Genomic DNA, 21318 nt, shown 5'->3' with positions numbered 1-21318 from the left:
CACCAGATTCTATACATCCCCGCACTTTTACAGTGAGCGTAGCAAAGTTCCCATGGAAAAGCTTTCGTAATATAAATACTGTTAATAAAATCTGTTACGGAATGTTTTGAAATATGCCTGAAAATTTCAGGGGTATCAAAGGAAGTAACACTGCTAGAGTTCGAAATTTTAATATTAGATTTAAGCTGACCTGGCACAAAGTATCTTTTTCCACATTTGGCGTGGCAGCGGCGCTGGAGTCCCATTGGTTGCTCTTGCAATCACCGAGAAGAAACGGCACAGCAGCAGTAGCCGCAGCACATCATGAACTGTAACACACAGGAAAAACTTCGGATAGGCACCCAAGTCGCCCCCGCTGTCTCAAAAGTTTCGTGAAAGTTGCTTAGCTTTCAAAATCCAACAAAGGGCCACAGAAACATTTTCAGACAGTGGCCTACTGCCGCCCCACCTCACTTCTGGACTGCGCTCATATCCAAGAGTGCGATGTTTCCTACGTACAAGCCAGAAAATTCTATGCGATACGACGAGGCGCTTACCTAGACTGAGAACTAATTTAACAAAAAGCCTTACTAACAAATAGAAACGGGGAGAATCGACGAAAAAAAGAGAGAGAAAAGCCTTCTGTTGAACGAAAACAAAGGTACGCGGCTGGCTTATTTGTTAACAGAGCCTTCTATTTGATGAGCCGTCCAAGTCAAGGGTAACGCGAGTCTATGATGTCCGTGCACGGTTGTCCAGAGCTTGCAAAATATCGAGCGCCAAGCTGGTCCGCACGGCCACATAAGGCTTGTGTGTGGGGGTAGGGGGATATGGGGTAGTGTGTTTACATCTTATCCAGGTGGCGAAAGAGGGAGAGAGAAAGAGAGATAGAACTTTTATTACCGCAAGGGATAATTCGGTGGAGGGGTGGTGACCGAGGGAGGAAGGTCCGTGGTGACTTTAGCAGCACGAGCGACAATGGCTTCGGCAACCACCAAATCCGAACTGCTCAACGCCCTCGCCCAGTGCTCACCATCTCAATATGTAGGGAATGGGTTGTGGGGGTATTGCCAGAGTAGGTGAGCCATGATTTAGACCACCCGACAAACGGGGCAGTGGGGTGAAGGGTACAGACCGGGGTGCATGCCGTGCAGGTAGGAAAGGCAAGGAAGGCTGTACGTTTGCACTAAGCGCCATGGGCGTTCTTCGGCGTGAGAGTGCGCCGGGTGTGCAAGGGGCAGTAGACGGCGGGAAAGGCGGTAATTAAACGTAATCTCATGAAATGAAAGGAGCCGATCTCGAGCTGACAGAGCTCGATGGAAGGGATCAAGGCTAAGACTTCCTCGGAAGGTGAGCTCTTGAGCGGCTGTGCGCTGCCTCGTTGAAGAAAAAAGTTCAATGTATATTGTAGAACTTGTGATTCTCATTATAGTAAATGTACGATTTTGTTATTTTTCACGATTTACTTATTTTTTTTCTCTGTATTGCTGGATCTTATTGCTAAGCACGCATATTTGATTTGAACATGTCCTCTACTGTGAACTCCTCTGTTGTGGACTCCAGAGGGTCAGGAGCCCTCGTCAGGCACTCAATGCCTTTAGCTCCTGCCCCTTCAGCAGGGATTGTAACAACGTCTGCTGAAAAATAAAGTCTTCTTCTTCTTCTTCTTCTTCTTCTTTCACACCCGTGTGGGCTGGGGTCCACAGCAGTTCGGTGGGGGAGTCAGGGGGATTTTGAAGAAGGATTTTGAGTGCCAGGGGGGAAATGCGGCCCCGGGCGAAATTTCTAATGGCCGTCTTCGAATCGAAGATTAGGATCGCAGGGGAATGCAGTAGCGTTAATGCAAGAGCAATAGCCGCCTCTTCCGCAGTCGCTTCGGCGTCCCGTTCTTTTATTTTTCTGATCGGCATTAACCTGCTATAGCACAGCTGGTGCAGGGTTGTTCCCGTTTTTATTTCGGTTGCTTTTATTTTTTGTAGGGAACATTAATTTTTTTCCATTTCTTCCGCAGTCGCGGGGGAAGAAGTGCGAAGGGTGAAAGTGGTAGGATAAGGACTGTTGGAACCATTGATGATTGCGACCGCACAGGCGTCGTGGTGCCTGTAGCTAGCCGCGTCAACATAAATATTTGCCGGATGTACTGGGTATCGCTTCGTAAGGGCCCACGCACGCTGCTCCCGGTGGGCTCGATTGTGCGTCGGGTGCATGTTACGGGGAATGGGCCGAATAGCAAGGATAATGCTAGGAATGGGAAGAGAGAATTCTGTAGCGAAAGAGAAGTTGAGTGGAAGTCGCCAGTGTAGAGATTGACCTGTTGAGGTTGTTGCAAGGCGGGCGTACTGGCTAACAAGATCAGCTTCGAAGACCTCAGATGCAGTGTTGTAGATACGAAGCGATTCTATACGAGCGGTGGCAGCGCTCTGCAGAATCCTCAGTGCCGTCTTGTACACTTTTAGAATTAGCCAGTCCACCTTTTTGTGGTCCTCAGAGGACGGTGCTAGATAAGGAAGAGAGTAAGTGATGCGACTTATGACGAAAGCCTGTATCAGATGCAATCGCTCTGCCTCTGAGTCCCTCGTGTCGGGTGGTGATACGGCTGACGAAGTTGGTGGTCTGATTGACTTGGGATGTTAAGTGAGCGAGGAATGTGGTATTGGCGCAGTTCTGTTGGATACTGAGGCCTAGGACTTCAAGGCATGGCACTCGGGTGACGGGGGGATCATCCAGCCGGATGGTAATGTTCGGAGATGCGCGGGCGCGTTTGGGACTGTTTCGCAACAGAAGCAGTAGCTTGGCCTTCTCGGGCGAACAAGTCAAACCGACATCACGAGCATAGGCACCAACAGAACCTGCCCCCTGCTGGAGGGTGGTTTATACGTGTGCGTCACTGCCGCCTGGAACGCACAGCGTGATGTCGTCGGCATACAAACTGTGGCGAAGCGAGGGGATATTAGCAAAAAGAGGAGGGAGGTTTATCATAGCGATATTGAAGAGCAGTGGGGAGAGAACTGCTCCTTGTGGGCTGCCTATGGAGGGTAGCGGAAGGACGTCAGAGCACAGATCATTAATCTGAATGACGGCCGTGCGATTAGCGACAAAATCCCCCGTGTAGATGTAGGTGCGGGCGCCAGGAGACAGATCAGCCAAATGGCGCATAATGGCTTGGTGGAGGACCCAATCAAAGGCCTTCTGGAGGTCTAGCACCAGAACAGCGGACGAGTCGGCAGTAGAGGGAGCAAGGAGAAATCATGCTTTAGCGGCAGTAACACGTCTTTGGTGGAAAGACCGGCTCGAAATCCGAACATTCTGTGCGGGTAATGTTGCTTACTCTCCAGATTTTAGGTCACACGGGCTTGTAAGATTTGCTCGAGTACCTTACCTGCACACGTTGTGAGAGAAATGTGCCTAAGCTGTTCAAGAGCAAGCGGTTTAGCCGGCTTGGGAATGAAAAAGACTTTAGCATGCTTCCATTTGGGTGGGAGGTGCCGAAAACTCCTAGTGACTGTTATAATATTTTGTTAGGACCTCTATTGACCGATCGTCTAAATTTCTAAGGAGCTTGTTGGTTGTTCCATCCTCTCGTGGCGCTGAGTTTGGGTGAATTTTAAGAAGGGCTGGGCGGACCTCAGCTGTGGAGATGGTACGATTGATTGTCTCATTGGGCTGGCGGGTGTATGCTGAAAGGTGCTCCTACGGGCCATGGGCACGGTAAACCTCCCTGAGATGGGCGAGAAGCTGATCGCTTGTACCCGGAAAGTTATGTAAGAGGGTGGTAAGACGCTTGCGGCTGGTGTATTTCGAATGATAGGAATCAATCACGTGGCGAAGAATGGCCCTGATGCGCCGCATGCTAAGGTTTCCACGCATGCTGTCAGAGAACTGACCCCATTGCGCTCGAGCCAGTTCAGCCGCATATTTCTCAAAAGTGGTGCGGAGATGAGCAATGCGCAGTTGAAGACGACGATTGTGCTTTTGACGACGCCAGCGTTTCTGAAGGCCCTTGTACGCTGCACAAAGATGCCGAAGGCGAGTGTGAACAGTTTGCGAAGGAATGTCGGGGTCTAGGGACGAATCGTGGGCCTTCCTAATCTCGACTAGGTGTTTAAGCCAATCCTGAACCGGAGTGTCATCGGTAGGGGGTGCCTGTTCTTGACACGAGAGCCGAAAGGCTGGCGAATTTATGATGTGAGTCTGCCGCAGTTTTGGAGTAAATGCTGATTGCAGTCGCAAAGTGGACTGAATATGGAATTGATCGCTTCCTAGGTTGTGGGAAGTACATTGCCATTTCAGGTCAGTAACGCGCTAAGAATGTGTGAGGTCAGGAGAGGTATCTGCCTGTACACTGTTGCCTATTCTGGTAGAAATACAGGGGTCAGATTCTACTGTTAAACGTCGAGTTTGAATTGCTTCCCTAAGTAAGCGGCATTTTTTGGTGAGACGGTTGTAGCCCCAGCCTGTGTGACGAGCGTTAAAGTCCCCAAGTTTAAGAAGGGGTGGCTAGTTGCCGCTTTTGTGGCCCGTGTCAGAAGGTTGCTAAAGGTATGATTAGAAGCTTTAGGGCCACTATGAACGTAAGGTACATGAAGGCAAGAGGCACAGCGTTTTGGTGGATACAGGGTAATGAAGTCATGTGGTATAGCAACATCGGCAAATGTGTGATCCTCCGCGGGAATGTTACGCTGTACCAGAACCGCCACTGAGTTATTACCAGGAGTATGAAAAGCTTGATACCAAGTGAGCTTGACCTGTGTTGCAGGTTCTTGCAGGGCAATAACAGCTGGGGGTAATGGTTCAGGAGAAATTAAGTGTTGAAGATTTTGGCGCCCACGGAAGAAACCGCGGCAATTCCACTTCCACGCCACAAGGGGGTTGCCATGCCTATTCATCGTTGCCATCGTTACAGGGAAGGGGGACATTCTGTGCGGTGTCCAGGGCTCTGTAGAAATGCCTAAGGTTATTGTTGATTGTTTCCAAAGTGGATTGCACCACCATTTGTTTTGCTAAGAGGGTGTTATGTAGGTGCAAAGGGAACGTTCCAGAGTACCTAATTTCTCATCACATGCGACCGCACATGGTGAGTCATTGATAGAGACCGCTGTCCGCTTAGAGGGAGGCGAGTCGGAGTCATCAACGGTCTGAGGTGTTGGGGGAGTACCGGCCGCTTCGGAGGCATCATCAGGCGGGTGGTTATGGGCATTGGAGGGGGGAAGGTTTGCAAGCTGGAGCTCCCACTTAAGGGCAGGATTTTCTTGACGCAGGGTTGCAATATCTGCGCGGAAGGCCCGAAGCTCCTTCATTAGTTCTAACAAAGGGTCTGGGGAAAGGGTGGGAAGAAGGATCGAGACGGAGCCCCACCGGGCGAGGAACGCTGGGTGCTCACCTGCTCATGGTGTTGCAAATTGAGTTGCGTTTTCGTCTTCGCTTGGTTGCTGCCGTCAGGTGGACGTTTCAACAGCGACTGGTTGGTTGGCAAGGCAGGAATACGAGTAGACGGGGTGCCAGTCCAATCCGATAGGGTGAGTCTACAGGAGGTGGCTTGGGCATAGGTAGGAGGCTGGCGTCGAGGTTGATAGTGGCGGGGGCACACAGCTTTGCCGCTGACATGTGGGCCCTCACATAAAATGCACTTGGGAGAGCAGGAGTGGTCTTTGGGGCGTTTTCTGGGGCAGCGTGGGGGTGTCTGGGTGTTAAGACGCACATCTTGGCGATGCACTGTCCGTCAGCATGTCATGCAGCCCTTTGTTTTGCACCGAAAGGGTCTGCAGCGGTAGGTGGTGGAGCGGTAGCATATCTAAAAAGAAACCCGAGTGGCAAGGAAGAGAATTTGAGCGATGTTCGAAGTGTTTAGATGCTTGGCGTTTAGTATTTGAAGGTCAAGGTTATAGTTGCACACACTCTCCATTATGTGCGCCGGGGTGTCGGCAGGGGGGATATTGAAGGTGAGGCTGGTGACGGTAGAGAGAAAGCTTATTATTAGAATAAAGCAGAGAGGTCTGCTGGCATTCATTCACCTACACTCTACTCTGCACGGATTGGGTGAACGAAATAAAGGCCCTAAAGGAAAGAGGGCTTTAGAAAGAGAGGAGAAAAAAAGGTAGAGCTAAAACATAAGGTGTAATAGAGTGTTCGGCGGGTTACGTAGTTGCGAGGGGGCAATTGTAAGTCCTCATGCTGTATCGAAGGGGATGAGGAAGTTTATGGGATGGCGCTGTGTAGATGGTGAGACAGCGATGGGAAAGATGGTAGGTTGTACTTGGACCACAGGGACTTAGATGAAGGCAATGCGCGAGGGTAGCATTTTAATTGAGGTCGGTGGAGTCAGAATGGAGGAGAGGGACCCCGAAAATTCTAAGTTTCTTGGAGGAACGAATGATCCAAAGTGTAGGTCTCGGGCGGCAGCAAAAAGACTGACATGACTTTGCAAAAAATGTTTGACTCACTAGCACGTAAAACGACTTGCTAACCTTACAACCTGCTGGGAAGTAACAAAGTCGGCACGGTATTCTTCTTCAAATTAAGATGTTTCATCCGCACGGCGCTCCTCTGTACAAACTCCAGGTGGTAGAGGTACGCTTCGGGCGGGCAATGCCTGCCACAAACACAAGCACTTCTGGGCGCCGCCGACTCGGAGAGGCCGATGCGCTCCAGCCAAACAGCTCGCAAGTGCGGATCCTTCGGAAGAGAGTGCCTCATTTTCACCCCACTCCAGTCACTCGCTTTGCAGCCAACGACGTGGCATGGAAAACTCATCTTTATCGAGACTCAGAGGAAGCGGAGCGCTCGTATCGGAACGTCGCTGCAGAAACCCGGAACTCTTCGCCTACTCGGGATCGCGCAGAGAGAAGGAAAAGCAGCCAGAAGCCGATGGCAGTGATGTTACCGGCGGCTGACGATCGACCGAATCAGGGGGGGGGGGGGGGGGGGGTGGCGGGCGCCTCGCCGTTGCGTCAGCCGCGATCACCGTTGCGTCAACCACGACCGGCGTTACGTCAGCCGCGGTCGGCACGCTGCGGCGTCGCGCTTGTCGGCTGAGACAGGCGATCTACAAAAATCGTTTACAAATTATCCGTACAACGTAAGGGGCTCACACGTGGCTCAAGAATCCCCCCTTATGTGTTATACCACACGGAAGCATTTGATTGCAACCTTCACAAAGCTTTTCTGGGTCCCCTTAAAACCCTAATATTCCATGTGCTACCACCCCGGAAGCGGAACTCCATCGAATCATTCAGGTAATAGACTTCCTCATATTCGATTTTCACTCTTCCTTCCTTCACCGATACGCATCCTGACGGAGGACCCATTCGAAGCCCTAAACATTCTACAAAGTCCCAAGTCGACCAATGCCATCGCAAATAAAATCCTTCATGAGATCTCCATCCTCAAATCTAGGGGAATTCTTCTCCGCATAGACTGGTCGACTGGACACGAGGAGTCATCACCGGGGAAACAGGCGGCCCACTCGGCTGCACGGGAGTGTATAACCTCCAGTCCTTCGCTGCTACCCGACTGGGCTCCTCCACCTTCTAAGCCATTACTGCCAGCCATACAGATTGTACGGTAGAAAAAATTAAAAAAAGACTGCATCAAGGCCGTGAGTCCAACCGGCTTTTTATCAGCTCTGACCCCACTCCCAAGATCAGCCGTCATTTTTATAAACAAATATTTTTCTACTGCTAGCTTAACCCTAGACACATTCCGTAAATGGTACACGCCTTCCCTGACACCTCGATGTCCCTTCTGCGCCTCCCTCACACCCGCCAGTTTCCAGCACCTAACTTGGCACTGTCCGAAATTTACGCGTTACAGGACCTTCAACCCACCTCAAAATGCCTCCTCCTCATACATCGATTCTCGTACACTGGTCCGGAAAATGAACACTCCTCTAGGGATAGCGATAAGTAACCGGTGGCCGCCACCCTCATCAGCGCAATCTACCAGTAATACAACACGACACGGGCATAGAAGCAATCGACCATGTCCTCACCCAAGCCACATCAAACAAAAAAGGAGGGGAAGGAAGCATTTTAGGGGCGAAGCTCCTTAGGGCGTGGGTCTGTCCATCCTCGACGTATGTATGTAGCCACCTCTAGTTTAGTTCTTGGATTTTTACTAGATGGCGTGGCTACCTCTAGTTTAGTTCTTGGATTGTTTACTAGATGGCGGTACTTGTATATGATGAAAAGATGCGCTTGGATTGTTTACTAGATGGCGTGGCTACCTCTAGTTTAGTTCTTGGATTGTTTACTAGATGGCGGGGAGCGTTGTAATAAAATCCGTTCGCTGTTGGCGCGCGCTCGGAGTCGCCCGATGGATAAGGCTGCAGATGTGCGAGCCCGCGAGGCAGAAGCGCTCCGTGAAGCTGCGCGACGCCGCCGCCAAGATCCTGCCGTACGAGAGCGGGAGGCCGAAGCGTGTCGTCTGGCTGCGCGACGACGCCGCCAAGATCCCAGCGTTCGAGAACGAGAGGCCCAAGCGTCACGGCAACGGCGCGAGGACCCTGCCGTACGCGAAGCGGCACGGCTGCGGTGCGAAGAGGATCTCCAAAACGTCAGAGAACGGGAAGCGGCGAGAAAGCGCGCGTATCGGCAGGCAGACCCCGATGCAGTGAGAGCTCGTGAGGCGTCTGCAAAACGCATCAGGCGAGCTCAGCCCCAAGGTGCCGACGCGCGGTTTAAGCGAAACTTTCTAGACGTTACGTTCGGACACAGATGTAGTGGGCGAACTTTCACTGAAGAGTCACGATTTTACCGATGATTTCCCCTCAGGAGCTTCGCCCACTCATCATCATTCACCCCGTGGATATGCTGTGAATTTTTTTTATACACATTGAGCAGCCCCCGCAGTAACCACAAGTTTGCAAAGCTATAGACTTTATGCAAAAGTGCCGCCATCTAGCGGAAAAAAAACGAAAGGAGCACGCGACGTCATGTTGGGGGATGGCGGTCTCGAGATTGCTTGGCACGGAGCGTGTGAGGCGCTTTCTAGGCTTGGCGATCCTTACATATTCAGATTTAGGCGCAGCAAAATGAGCGACGAGTGATCTGTGGACCTTTCCCTGTTGGCCGCATTTGCGGGCGACTTTGTAAATACGCAATAGACCCTATGCGAAATTGCTTGCTGATCCAGCAACACTGATGTAAACAAGACCGTCCGCCATATTGGTACGGGCGACGATCGCGAAGTCTCGTATTGTTTAGTGTGGAAGAGTAGGTTACGGTAACGCGGTATGGCTCAAACTGGACTGCGTTTTCCGGTTCCCGACCACGGATTGTGGACGAAGGACTCGTCTGCGCTACCGACTGTGTCTGAGGACTCATACCACTCGTGGTGCCGCGCCAAAGACCCATCCGAGCGGCAGCGGAGCAGGTAATGCTACCAAGCCACCGAGCCGCATTGCTCGCCTTCATCGGTGCGGACAAACACTTGCGACTCGCAGTAAGTAAATCTTTGTTTTTTCTTTGACACGAGTTAACCGGTATGAGCATTTGTATAGCAGTTTGTTCACCGTTGTTTACCATGCAAATGCGTAGCGGGGACCCTGTTGCAGTTACCCTGAAAGAGGAAAGCGACAATCGCCAGACCGTGCCGCTAGTGGGTGGATTGAAATGGCGTACATCGAATTTACGGGATTATTTTTGGCGAAGATGTTTACGGAAAGGTTGCGGCCGTTTTCCGTGACGGTCGTCCGCCCGCGCATTTACCGCAAAGCATTGGTGCTTTGCGGCGAAGTCAACTACAAAAGTGCACATGCGCCTTGAATTTTTTTTCTGTGTGTGTTTTCATTATTGCGCATGTCCTGCCGCAACAATCTGTTTGTGCGTCTGGCTTGTCCTTTTGTGGCAGTGGGGTGGTTGTGGTAGTTTCTAAAGCGCATGTTTTTAGTTTGCCGGAACAGATAATACCGTAAAACCTCGTTAGCTCGAACTCACTGAACTAAAATTTTCTTTTTAAATTCGATGGGTCATCGGTATAGCCCGAATGTTTACCTGTTTATCTCTAAAGGTTTTGGAAGTGAGTTCCAGATAATCATAATTTGCTTGCTAAGTTATGACGAACACGAATATGCGGGTACTGGTATCATTACCCACGGTGAGGTTTATAAATGTTAAACTTCCTTCTCTTGAAAGTACATTAACAAAGCATGCAGCGATACTTGCACGCTCGAACTTGAAAAACAATTTTGACATCATTGCTGTTTGAGGTGTAGACTATTGCCCTTGCAACAGTGTTAAGCAATACACAAAATCTGGTCATTTTGAGTCTGTTCCTTGCGGCCACTGCTTTCTGCTCTGTCCCTTTAGCATAAACTGTAGCGGACTAGTCCTGTTTTTCCCTGAGTGCTATTTACTGTTACTCTCTCTGTTCTTGCAGGTTGGGCCTCATCCTTGTGGTTAGCAGCTGGTTTTGCTCCCAGAGAAAAATTGGCCGGCCCTATGTTGTGTGCCTCGCCTCTGAGACGGACAGTGGGGAGATTGTGGAGGCAGCGTGCGAGTGCCCGGCGGGTTGCAGTGGAGCATGCAGTCACATCCTGGCGGCTGTGCACCTACTCGTCCTCTTGCTAGCCCAAGGTTTTAAAGAGGCGCCACCGGAGCTTGCGTGCACAGCTGCCACAACAGTGGGGACGTCTGAGACAGTAGGGCATCAAGCCAGCGAGTGTCCAAGACATTGACTGGAGAAGCCCGCAAGAAAATGGCCCCTCCCTTCCCTTGCCATTGCGTCTGTTCGGCGCACGTCGAGTGCAGGAGCAATGCGAGCAGCAATAAAGTGCCGTGCAAGCGCTTGGGAGAAAACTTGGCAGCCTTTGGAATGGGTTTTTTGCCTCACTTTTGCGGCTGGGCAACGTCGTGTTTACTAGACCGCTGCATGCAGGGGTGCGCGAATGCTTCCCTTTGTTCCATTTATATCCACAGTTTGCTATACTGCACGCGTTATAAATCAGCGAAGTATTTTAATTTACTGGGATTTTCACTGTGGATACAAAAAAAGCAAAAGCACTCAAGCTGATGCGCGGCGGACTGATGCAACTCTGGCCGTTTTTTTTTTATGAAAACTTGAAAATTGCCTCAGCTACCTAATTCAATGGCCACTATCATTACGTCGGAGGTAAGCATGCCGTGTGTGACAAACTAGAGTAGTGAGTGTGTATTTTAGTCGCAAAATATTCGACAGTAAATACATCGTGGCTGAAATGACAATGGGCAACAAGTTAACTTGACGTAAACAAACCTGTCAGCCCGGCAAATCGGGAACCAAGTGCAGAAACTCGAATTTTCCAGCGTCATATCATCATAAAACAGTGTACGCCACTTCCGCAACGACACGCGGCTAAATGCACCGAAAAGAAACTAACAACATACTCCGATACCGTGCGCGCCCGCCACAGAGGAAATTTTCAACCGCGCCGTGACGGCGTAGTGCGGCAAGAAAAGTTTACAGCCCTAGGTAAGATAAAGGCTCGTGTAGGGGCTAAGCGGTACCATTTAACAATGAAATGAAGCGAGCGTAGAGCCACCGGGACGAGTGAAGAAATAAAGCCTAATTTTGACAACGTGTGGTACTGTTTTCCCGCTCGAGCGCAGCTGTCAGTCATAAATAGGTGACGCACGCTCAGGCTTCATTTAGAATACGAAGGCTGAACCACGGAACTCCAACGCAGCTGTATTTTTCATCCGTACAGCGACTACGAAATCCCGCGCTTAGCGAACCAATGACAAATATTCGCTCCCAGCGCACCGCTCCCAGCGTGTCACAAAGGTTGCTCGCACCGGCATAGTTCGCGTCAGAAAGTTCGTTCAAGAGCGTGGAACTTCACGTGCCTTTTCTCCATCTGGACCGGTATTTCCTCGTTGCGTGCACTGCCGCACGCAGCAATGCTCCGGCATTAAAGTCCATCACCAAGAGCGGTCAATGCCCGCCTTCCATGTTTCGCTACTTGGTTTCGGTTTCAAACGACCGTACCAAAATGGCGGACCTAGTTACCGGAGTCGACGTGAGATGGCGGGGCGCATTTTGCATAGGGTCTATATGCATCGAAAAAGTAGTCAGGGAGGCACCGGCAGGGAAGCTGCTGGAGGCTGTCGCGTTTCTTCTCCTTTTTTTCTTTTTTTGGCTTTGAGAACGCAAACATTGAAAGTATATCCGTGTTGGTTCGCATCCTGCGGGTTTCTCAGGAGGTGATTCCTGAAATGATTCGAAACTTGCGGGCTGTCCTGAGGTTGAATAGGGGATACGCTAAGGGTCCTCTGGGACGCAGAGGAAACCTGCAAAAGAAAAATAAACACTAAACAAAATAAATTGTACACCTGGCATTTTTTAACAGCGGAGCTCTTGTAGCTGGCCGTAATGTGAGCGCGTAACGTGTGTGGTGTGTAACACGTTAAACATTGCCAATAAATTACCAATAAATTGCCAATGAATAATTAAATTACCAATAAATTGCCGAGCGCCGGTAAACGCGTCCCTCGCGGCGACCGCGGAGCGTCCCCAGCACACGCAAAGGCTTTAGCAAAAAAAAAAAACTGCGAAAACCTTAAAGAGCAAGAAAATGCCGAGCGCCCGTGAGCGCGCGCCTCATGGCGACCCCTGAGCGTCCTTTGCTCGCACCGTGGACAACAAAACTGGGTGCACACTACCGCTTTGAAAATTCCGCTCGAAAAATTTGATCTTGCGAAAATAGGCTACGGTCGAACAGGAGGCGACGAGCGGTAAATGACCGATACACGGAATTACTACGTGCGTTACTTGCGCTACTCATGGCGCTACGTGAATGTTTCAACACTCGCGGATTCCTTATTTTGTGTAACGTTTGGCAAACGAAAGAATGCGTCGTACTTCCATAAAAGTCTACCGAACGTCCAGAATAAAAAGAAAACGCGGGTGCGCAAAGCGGGAACGGCAGACTCAAAACTAATTCCACTTGATAAAGTACGAGCTGACCGATGCAGTGCGCCTTAACTACGAGCAGGCAGGAGTTCACGACGACAAATACAGGGCTGGAAAATACCCTTACAAAAATGGATTTTGAGTTTCAATTCAGTTCCAGATTGACATAATGAGTGAGCAATCTTCACTACTGCTGCTAAGCTTCCGCTTTAGCGGCAGTGGACATATTCGAAGTCAGTCTTCCGGGAAAGTTGGAGCGGAATCATGAAGCATGCATATCTCGGCCGGGAAAAAACGGAAAGGCGGGGATGGGGGGGAGGCTACACATCTCGGGTCCCAGTTCTGGGGACAAAAAAAAGTCGTCATTCCCCCTACCTCTTTTCACATATACAATGCTGTGATACCTTGTGTTCCAGGAAGGTAGGTGGGGAGGAGGTACATTTAAAACGCGATTCAATCTGCTACATCTACAAAAGGCATATGTGACATCGCATCCTAGTGCGATGATTCAGTGTTTTTTCTGTGGAGGCACGATACTAACAGCGCTGTTTTGCAGAAATGAATACTTATCTCACAAACCCAAACGCACTAGAATATTCCAGTGACGAAATTGTGCCTATAAATACTCAGAAAAAAAAAACAGCAAAACTTTGGTGTAAATCCCTAAACGTCGAAAAAAGAACAATTAAATTTTTGTACACAGCGAACTTTTAAAACAAGCGTTCAAATCAAGCGAACGCAGGCTTGGCCTCATCGTCGTTCACTCGTGAACTTCATTACTCCAGTTATCACTCCCGCACCCCGCCGTGGTCTGAGCCCAAGGACGCGAGTTCTATTCTTCGTCATACATAACTTTCCTTGAGGATACCGTGAACTGTCTATGATAACAACAGTAGAACAGCAATGTGGAATGTAGAGAATCCCACAAGGAGCAAACGCGCATCTACGCTCTATTAAAACAGGTGAAAACAGTTATTTCACTGCAAAAGAACTCCGTACGCCAGTCCAAGGCGCCGCCGCTCACACGAACTGAACGAACGAACAAACGAAGACAAAAAATGAAGAAAGACAAACTGAAGCGCTGATTAACAACTCATCTTTACTGCACAGGGTCACAAAAAAAAAAAAAAAGAACGAGCCTGACACTGCTTCACGCCACTACAAAAAAAAAAAAAGAGAAACCGGACATATTAGTGGGCTGGCGTGCCGCTTGTTACACTCCGAACCGCTCTCTCGCTAACGATGTCAACACGTCCGCGGACTACGTTTCTCAAACACAAGCGCCTCGCAAATATCCTGCGCCCGCAAGCAGATCAATAACTTTGAAGCTGTTTTCAAAGATTGGACTTTCCAGAATTCTTCCGTCCTCTCTCCTGCTGCAGTTCGCCGAAGCGGGCGCCCGGACACAAAAGACGTGCCATCCACCTCCACTGGTGTTGCCTCCACACCCGGCGACATGGAGGAAAAAAAAGCTTAGGAGAGGCCCCCAGCTATCCCCGCGCATTGGCAAAAGTGTGGAGGAAGTCACGTGTTTTCGGCGGCCATTGTAAGTCGCGTTAGCAACGGCGTCCCAGCAACAGCCCGCCCGCCGTTCGCCAGTCATGGAGGAAAGGCAGCGCCTGCCTTGTCGTCCGATTGCGAAGATTGCTGCTTCGCTTTGCTGCGCTGTGGTCTTGCGGAACTCGAAAAAGGATGCTGCGAGTTGCGACAGCTGCACCGATGTGAATATGTCATTTAATTTCTACTTGCAAGTGCACCTTGTACCGCGTCAAGCTTTTGCTCCGGTCGCGATGACGACGCGACTATTGAAGTGCAGATATCGTGAACGCGCCGTCCCGTCGTACGCGTGGACACCCGTCAGGTAGATTTTCGGGGAGTGATACACGGTGTGCAGTACGTAGGCGACTTGCAACCGAACGATTCGCAACTCAATTTTTTGGTTATCGCCGCTGCAATATATAGTTTGCTAGGCCGGCAATGCGCGGCAGTGCCTTTGCAACTGTTACAAGGTAGATTCCCAGTTGATGTAATTCCATCGTCCTATTACCTTAGTAGGTGTCCGTCTGTTGACTGGAAGAGTGCTGGATCTGGAATCTGGATCTTTTTGTGGTCTCGCTCTGAATTTCGCTTTTCAACGCTTCATACTGCGAGGTTATAGTGTATGGACGTTTTCAACTGATATCACCTTGAATTTATTGACACTGAGACAAGTTGAAACTTGGCGAAAAAAAGTTTATTGACGCCACCCACCCTCTCATTTTTTTTTACTCAATAAAACGTTTTGCCTCCTCCTCCTCCTCCTCCTCCTCCTCCGCAAAAAATTCTATCGAAGGCACGCGAACAACGGTAAAAACATTCCACAATTTTTTAGCGTGAAATCTGCATGAAGTACTGCTTACCTATATATATAGAACGGCTGTTTAATTGACTAGTCATCTCTGGGATTGCCAGTGAAACTGCAACGCAAACTTGGGCACTTTCCAGTCCGGTAGCCGCACGGCGTTCGCCCACTGTTTGCGGCGTTCTCCATCGCTTGGGAACCTATAAACGGCGGCGATTGCAAACAAAGGATGAATGCACACCAATGTACAGCAATACTTGTCAGCGGAATGATGCACTAACCGGTGGAAAGTGACGTCCAATTCCTTGGGTACTGATCGCGACTTGCAGCCTGGCACCGAGCATTGCGGCATTGTTAGAGCGAGCCGCTTCGCAAACCTGTTGCGGCCACACTGAAGACGTGTAACAGTGTAACCGCGCGTTTAGGTTCACGGGCACGCGCTGCAAAACGGCCTTCTACCTGCCTATCAGCTGATTTCCGCCGGCTCGGCGCTGGCAGATGCAGACGACAAGAGAGGCGATACAGGACGGAGGAGGCGGAGAAGGTGCACCGAGAGAGAGAGGCAAAAAGAGTCCGCCAATGGCATGGAGGGCCAGTGGTCCGCCATTCGACTTACAGAAATGGCGTTTCCGGCTGCGCTGGGTGTGACGTCAGGGCCTCTCCTAAGCTTTTCTTTCCTCCATGCCCGGCGATAACCAGTTCTTTTGGTTCCTCTGGCACCCTCCCACGCTAAGCTAAAGTGCCCGCGCCAACCGCGCTGTCACGAATGTCTAGTACGCGGCGTTGCCACTGCCGCCAGTGGCGCTGACAGCCAACATTGCGACCTCGGCGGAGTTCGGTTATCTGCAATATAATATTATTACTGCTGCTAGAGGGGTTGGTAATAATTCTATAAAAAATATTGTAAATATTAACATAGGACTCACAAGCCGCCATAGGTTTTTTTTGATATCTCGTGTCAATGTTTTCACGCTCAGTTTTCACAAGAATGCAGGGGGGTAAAGCGAGCTCCGAGACCGTACGAATCGTGGGCGCTGACATGATACAATTCCCATGGTTGCCAGATCAATTATATTCAGCCTTCTAAAAATTTTTGCCATAATTATTTAACTAAAATAAAAAACTGAAGCAAAATAGTTACAAATAATTGCCTCAGTAATTAAAACTAGCTTTATAAAAAACTTTTAGTGTAATTAAGCTCTAATTAGCGAAGAAAGAGTAAGCAGGAGTAAGTGCGTAGTTCAGTTTTGGTTTCGATTTTTTTAAGTGTGCTAGGAAGTGGCGAGGCCCTTGCGCCTGACTTGCAGTGTGTGTGTGCAGTCTAAGGCTCAGACCTGCGTGCGAGCAAAACATGTACAACTGGTACAACTCGGATGCCCGCGCTGAGCAAGTGCCTCCCCGGGCGCTTGCGAGGCTGTCATTCTTTCTCCACGTTAAGCACCCTATCTATTGCCCCTCAACTGACGCCGGAACAGCGATTCCGATCTGACCTTGACTACCGCAAGTTCACTACAGGCTACGGAGTGGCAGCCAGCGATCGTTCCCGTTGGAAGAGAAATAAAAAGAGCTTTTATAATCCTTCGGTTCCAGTTGTTTTATTCATGGAACTTCTTACAGCTCTTCGTGCTTCGAACTTTCGCGCAATCGTTCGTGAAGGTAGAACGAAAAAATAGGTAACGAAATGCGGTTTCTTTTTTAATCAGTCACAATAAATCAATAAGTCAGTGTTCTCTCCTCGCGCGCTGTGCGGTAAATTACTGCCCATTCAATACTGCGCATTCAGTGCCGCAAGCTTTCCCTTTGAAGTGGTGGAAAGCAGCTAGAACTTGACGAATACAGAGAGAAAGGAAAACGGGACACGCCGCGGACTGTATTTCGCATACTCCCTTGGCATGCATTCTTCCACTCCGTTGGCCTGCGATCGACCGCGCTCTTTTGTTCCTGTGCTTCAAAGCGCCGCGACTCACCGGCAATATCAGCGTTGGCCCATGCGATGTTTTTTTGTGTGTCAATAAAGGTTTTACATTGAGCTAAAGCCACAGTTCACTTCACTTCGTTTGAAAGCCTTGAGCGACTCGCAAAAAGTAACAGAATGGCAAATAAAGCGGCACAGCGCGAAAATGCACGGAGAGCATACGGAGATTCATTTTTCTGTGCGCCCAGTACGGCTCAGCTGACTCCTTGGCGTCCTCGCGCATGCGATCAGTCGCATTCGAGCTTGCGCGCAAGTCTTGTGTGAGCGTTGCCACATCTTGCTCAAATAGTCTCAGTACGTATAAGTCACACGTACGCTAAACCGAAAACACGTCGGTTACCTACCCACAGGAGATAAACTACGCAATGCTGTCGAGGCCGCCTACACAAATTCCGCCTGGCCAGCGGTCCGCCATGTTACAATTAATCCCGGCATGCTTCGCTAGCCGGACGCGGAAACCTATGGCGGAACGCCACAGTAGCACGTTGCCAGATTACAACCCATCGCTTTCGCCGTTTTCAGTAAGCAAAACCTCAGCTGGCAACCTTCAAATTGTTGTATCATGTCTGCCATTGTGTGTCGTACGGTTCCAATGCATTGGCTCAGCGGCGCGCTTTCCCTCTAGAGTCAGTATATTATCTCTATGCAAGAATGCGTAGCTGTGGCATAGCCATCGCAAACCGACTTAAAACCAAGCCAATGTCGCTTGGTCGCAATCCCGGACAGGCGGGTAAAGCTGGCTCAAACATGTGTCTAAACACGGATGCCGCCATGATGCCACGCTGTAGTTGCCAGATCAGTAGTTGAAGATATGGCTAACAATTTTTCTTGAAAATGAGGCACAAATTTAAGGCCCTAAGCTAAAATTAGGCAACTTTTATGGCAATAACTGAGTTTCTTCACAAGTGTGTATGCTTTTTATTAGTTTTCTTGAAGTATTCATGCTTGACGAACAAAAATAAATGAAATTATCAGCAAAAAGAAGACGTCGGGCTGAGGCGCCAAATTCAGTTTCGGTATATTGTGAGGAGCGTCAGTCGTGTGGGGCTAATTTACAAAGGTTCACTCTAACACGCCTTAGTGTCTGCTGTGTCACTTCGTTGCTTGCGAAGACAAGCTTGCGAAGACTGCCGACGATACGGAATAAAGCCGCCGCCGCCTATCTTCAAGGACACCTTCTCTACATGTCCGTAGTGGCTGCTGCCGATTTGAACTCGCCGTCAGCCGGTGATATCATGTTACGCGAAACATGTCTGGGCAGATCGGCTCCTTTTAATCGTATATGATTCGTAAATTAAAAACAAACAAATGTACGAACCATTTTACCATGCCTAGCGTATAACTAGGCTTTTGTTTACGGGTGCTGTTATACTTTCACTGAACGGTGTTTTACTTGAGTCAGAGATAAAACAACCGCCAACTAATACTAGTAATGGTAACTTTATTTGCACAATAAGGTGGTTTTCTAGAGGAGGACAAGGCGAAGCCGAAAGGTAATCCCGAATGTAGGTGCAGAAATCTCCTGTATGGGTGTGTGTGATGGGTGCATGCTCCTTCGATCGCTGAAACACGCAATCTGAAATTTTTGAGAATATTATTGATGCTTTGCACGACACATTTCTTAAATTCGGTGGATCAGCGACGTTGTTTAATTACGTATACTTGCACCTCTGCTCTCATATGGCCCATGTAATACCTGCACAGAGGAGGTGGGGGAGGAGTACACTTCATTCATGTGAGATGGGCACCCGTGTGGTGGGGCGTTAAGAAAAATTATTCTGTCCTTCCCTGGGTGCCTTCTCCAATAAACGGAAACGGCCACTTCTGTTCACGCCCAATTATCAGGACCACCCCGCCTGCAGGCGGTTTTGCCTGAAATGCCTGCGGGTTCGGTCGGAAATCTGTCTGTCAACAGAAACCGCCTAGGAAGCATGTTGAGGTAACACACATATGATTGATTGATTGATTGTGGGGTTTAACGCGCCGACGCAACGCAGGCGATGAGGCGCGCCGTAGTGGAGGGCTCCGGATTAATTTTGACCACCTGGGGATCTTTAACGTGCGCCGAAATCTCGAACACACGGGCGTTTTTGCTTTTCGCCTCCATCAGAAAAGCGGCCGCCGCGGCCGGGGATCGAATCCGCGACCTCGTGCTCAGCAGCGCAACGCCTTAGCCACTGAGCCACCGCGGCGGGTAACACACATATGCGCTTTCTTGGGTCGCGATGGGACCGTCATGTATTTTGTGCAAGGCGAAGTCGACGAAGGATATACGTCTCCCTTGGAAAGTAAATTAATTTGAGTGCACCTATAAATTGTTATTGCCACTCATTAGTTCAATCATAGTGGTTAATTTTGAAACAGCTGCCAAACATAACCATAGCAGGTGAATCAGACTGCCTAGCATCAGACTATCAATCGCTAATATAGAGTATTCAGACACTTAATGTGCATTGCATATGGCAGTCATTAAGAAAGCCGACAATAAATTGAACTCTCAATTTTATAATTTGCGAGAGTTACATCTGCACGTATCGGTTCAGCCAGGGCCATCTGGAGACGTTCTTCAGCTGCATAAACTAGATAAAAGGAAGGAATGCGATATACGAATGCGATACGTGATAGAACGAAGGAATTCGATATGTGTAGCACAGCCTTCTCATTTATGCCAACATCAAACCGGTGGCCACAAAGGTGTCACACCAGACCTTGTAGAATTTCCACGCTTCCATTCCAGCGTGCTCACAGCAACAAGGATGATGACGAAGTTGCATTACCGAAGCTGGGTTCCAGTAATGCTGTAGCTGACTATGAAAGGTCTGGCTAATGCTCTTTCAGATTGTGGTCATCAGCATTTTTATTTTCATCAAAAATAACGGGCCATCGCAATGCCATCAGCCCGTGTATCATAAGCAAACATAAACACAGAAAAAGCAAGAGGGTCATATGTACAAGCAATTCTCATCCAACAAATTTTATTTCACCACCAGTAATACCACCAGACCTCTAGGGAAGTTTGTGATGGTAAGAGAAAGGCTAAGATGACCTAATGTGCGACTTCAGAGAAAGGAAGAAACGGTAGAAGAAAGCTAGAGAGGTTAACCAAGGAAAGAAGAAGAAGAACTGTCCAGCTGGCTGTGCTACATGTGGAAATGGGAACAGGAAACTTGAAAGGAAAGGAAAGGACTGGCATAAAATAAAGGATAAAAAATTCGGGAGAAAAAAAAACATGGCGTGGAAATGGCCAGTACAAAGACAGCACCATGGGCGAAAAAAAGATAGGCATAAAACAAGCAGGCAAAATGACAAAATGGGCAAACGAATGAAGCTGCATGCTGGTAACACCCCTACAGCACCTGTGACTGTTTTTCTCTCTTAATCACTGCAATCTGCTTCTTCAAGGCAAGAACTTATTTGGCTACTTCAGCTCCATCTTGTCCAAAACCACTGAAATATGTGATTTTCTGTTGACATAATGTAAATAGGCTACATAATTTCTAATTTTTTAAAATTTCTCCTGAACTGTCTGCTTCTTCGTGGGTGGAAGCTTTCGTGACTAACTGCCTCATAGAATTGCATTTGCTTTGTTCATTTTTTGCTCTTTTATGCTGTCTCTGCTTGTATTTGTTTATTTAGTTCTTCTCCTCTTCTCCAGTGCTTAAGTTTTTTATCATGAAATTGTTTATTCTTCAAAAAGGTTTTTTGGCTCCCTGTCTGTTTATTGGCTTTAAACCTGCCATAGCTTTGCTGGAAATAGTTAGTTCCTCACACAATTTTCCTCTTTCTTTGATCTGGGAGAGGGGGCATGAAATTTTAAAAGGTAAAGAACCCTGCAGCGACTATTGAACACTTGCAGTACTTTCTTTGTAGTTGGAAGTACTGAAAGCTATAGTTCCACAAACCCAGAATGGAAATGCGCGTTCTACATGATATCTTCTAGTCTCTGCAGTTTGCTTTTGTTGAGATTTTGTTTAAGCTGCTATTAAATAGAATTATTGCGACCTAATGCAACCTGACAACATTATTCATGTACCTTGTGTGACGTCCCCAAGCATGCAATCAATGACAAATCTTCTAAGCATACCTAGAAAAACGGAAAATCTCTTGAGTGAGTTTCTTGATGCACAGAACATAAATT

Source organism: Haemaphysalis longicornis, unplaced genomic scaffold (genome assembly GCF_048455015.1).
Source record: "Haemaphysalis longicornis isolate Haplotype H1 unplaced genomic scaffold, Haemaphysalis longicornis Haplotype H1 scaffold_7, whole genome shotgun sequence".
Classification (NCBI taxonomy): Eukaryota; Metazoa; Arthropoda; class Arachnida; order Ixodida; family Ixodidae; genus Haemaphysalis; species Haemaphysalis longicornis.
This window is presented reverse-complemented; position numbering follows the sequence as displayed.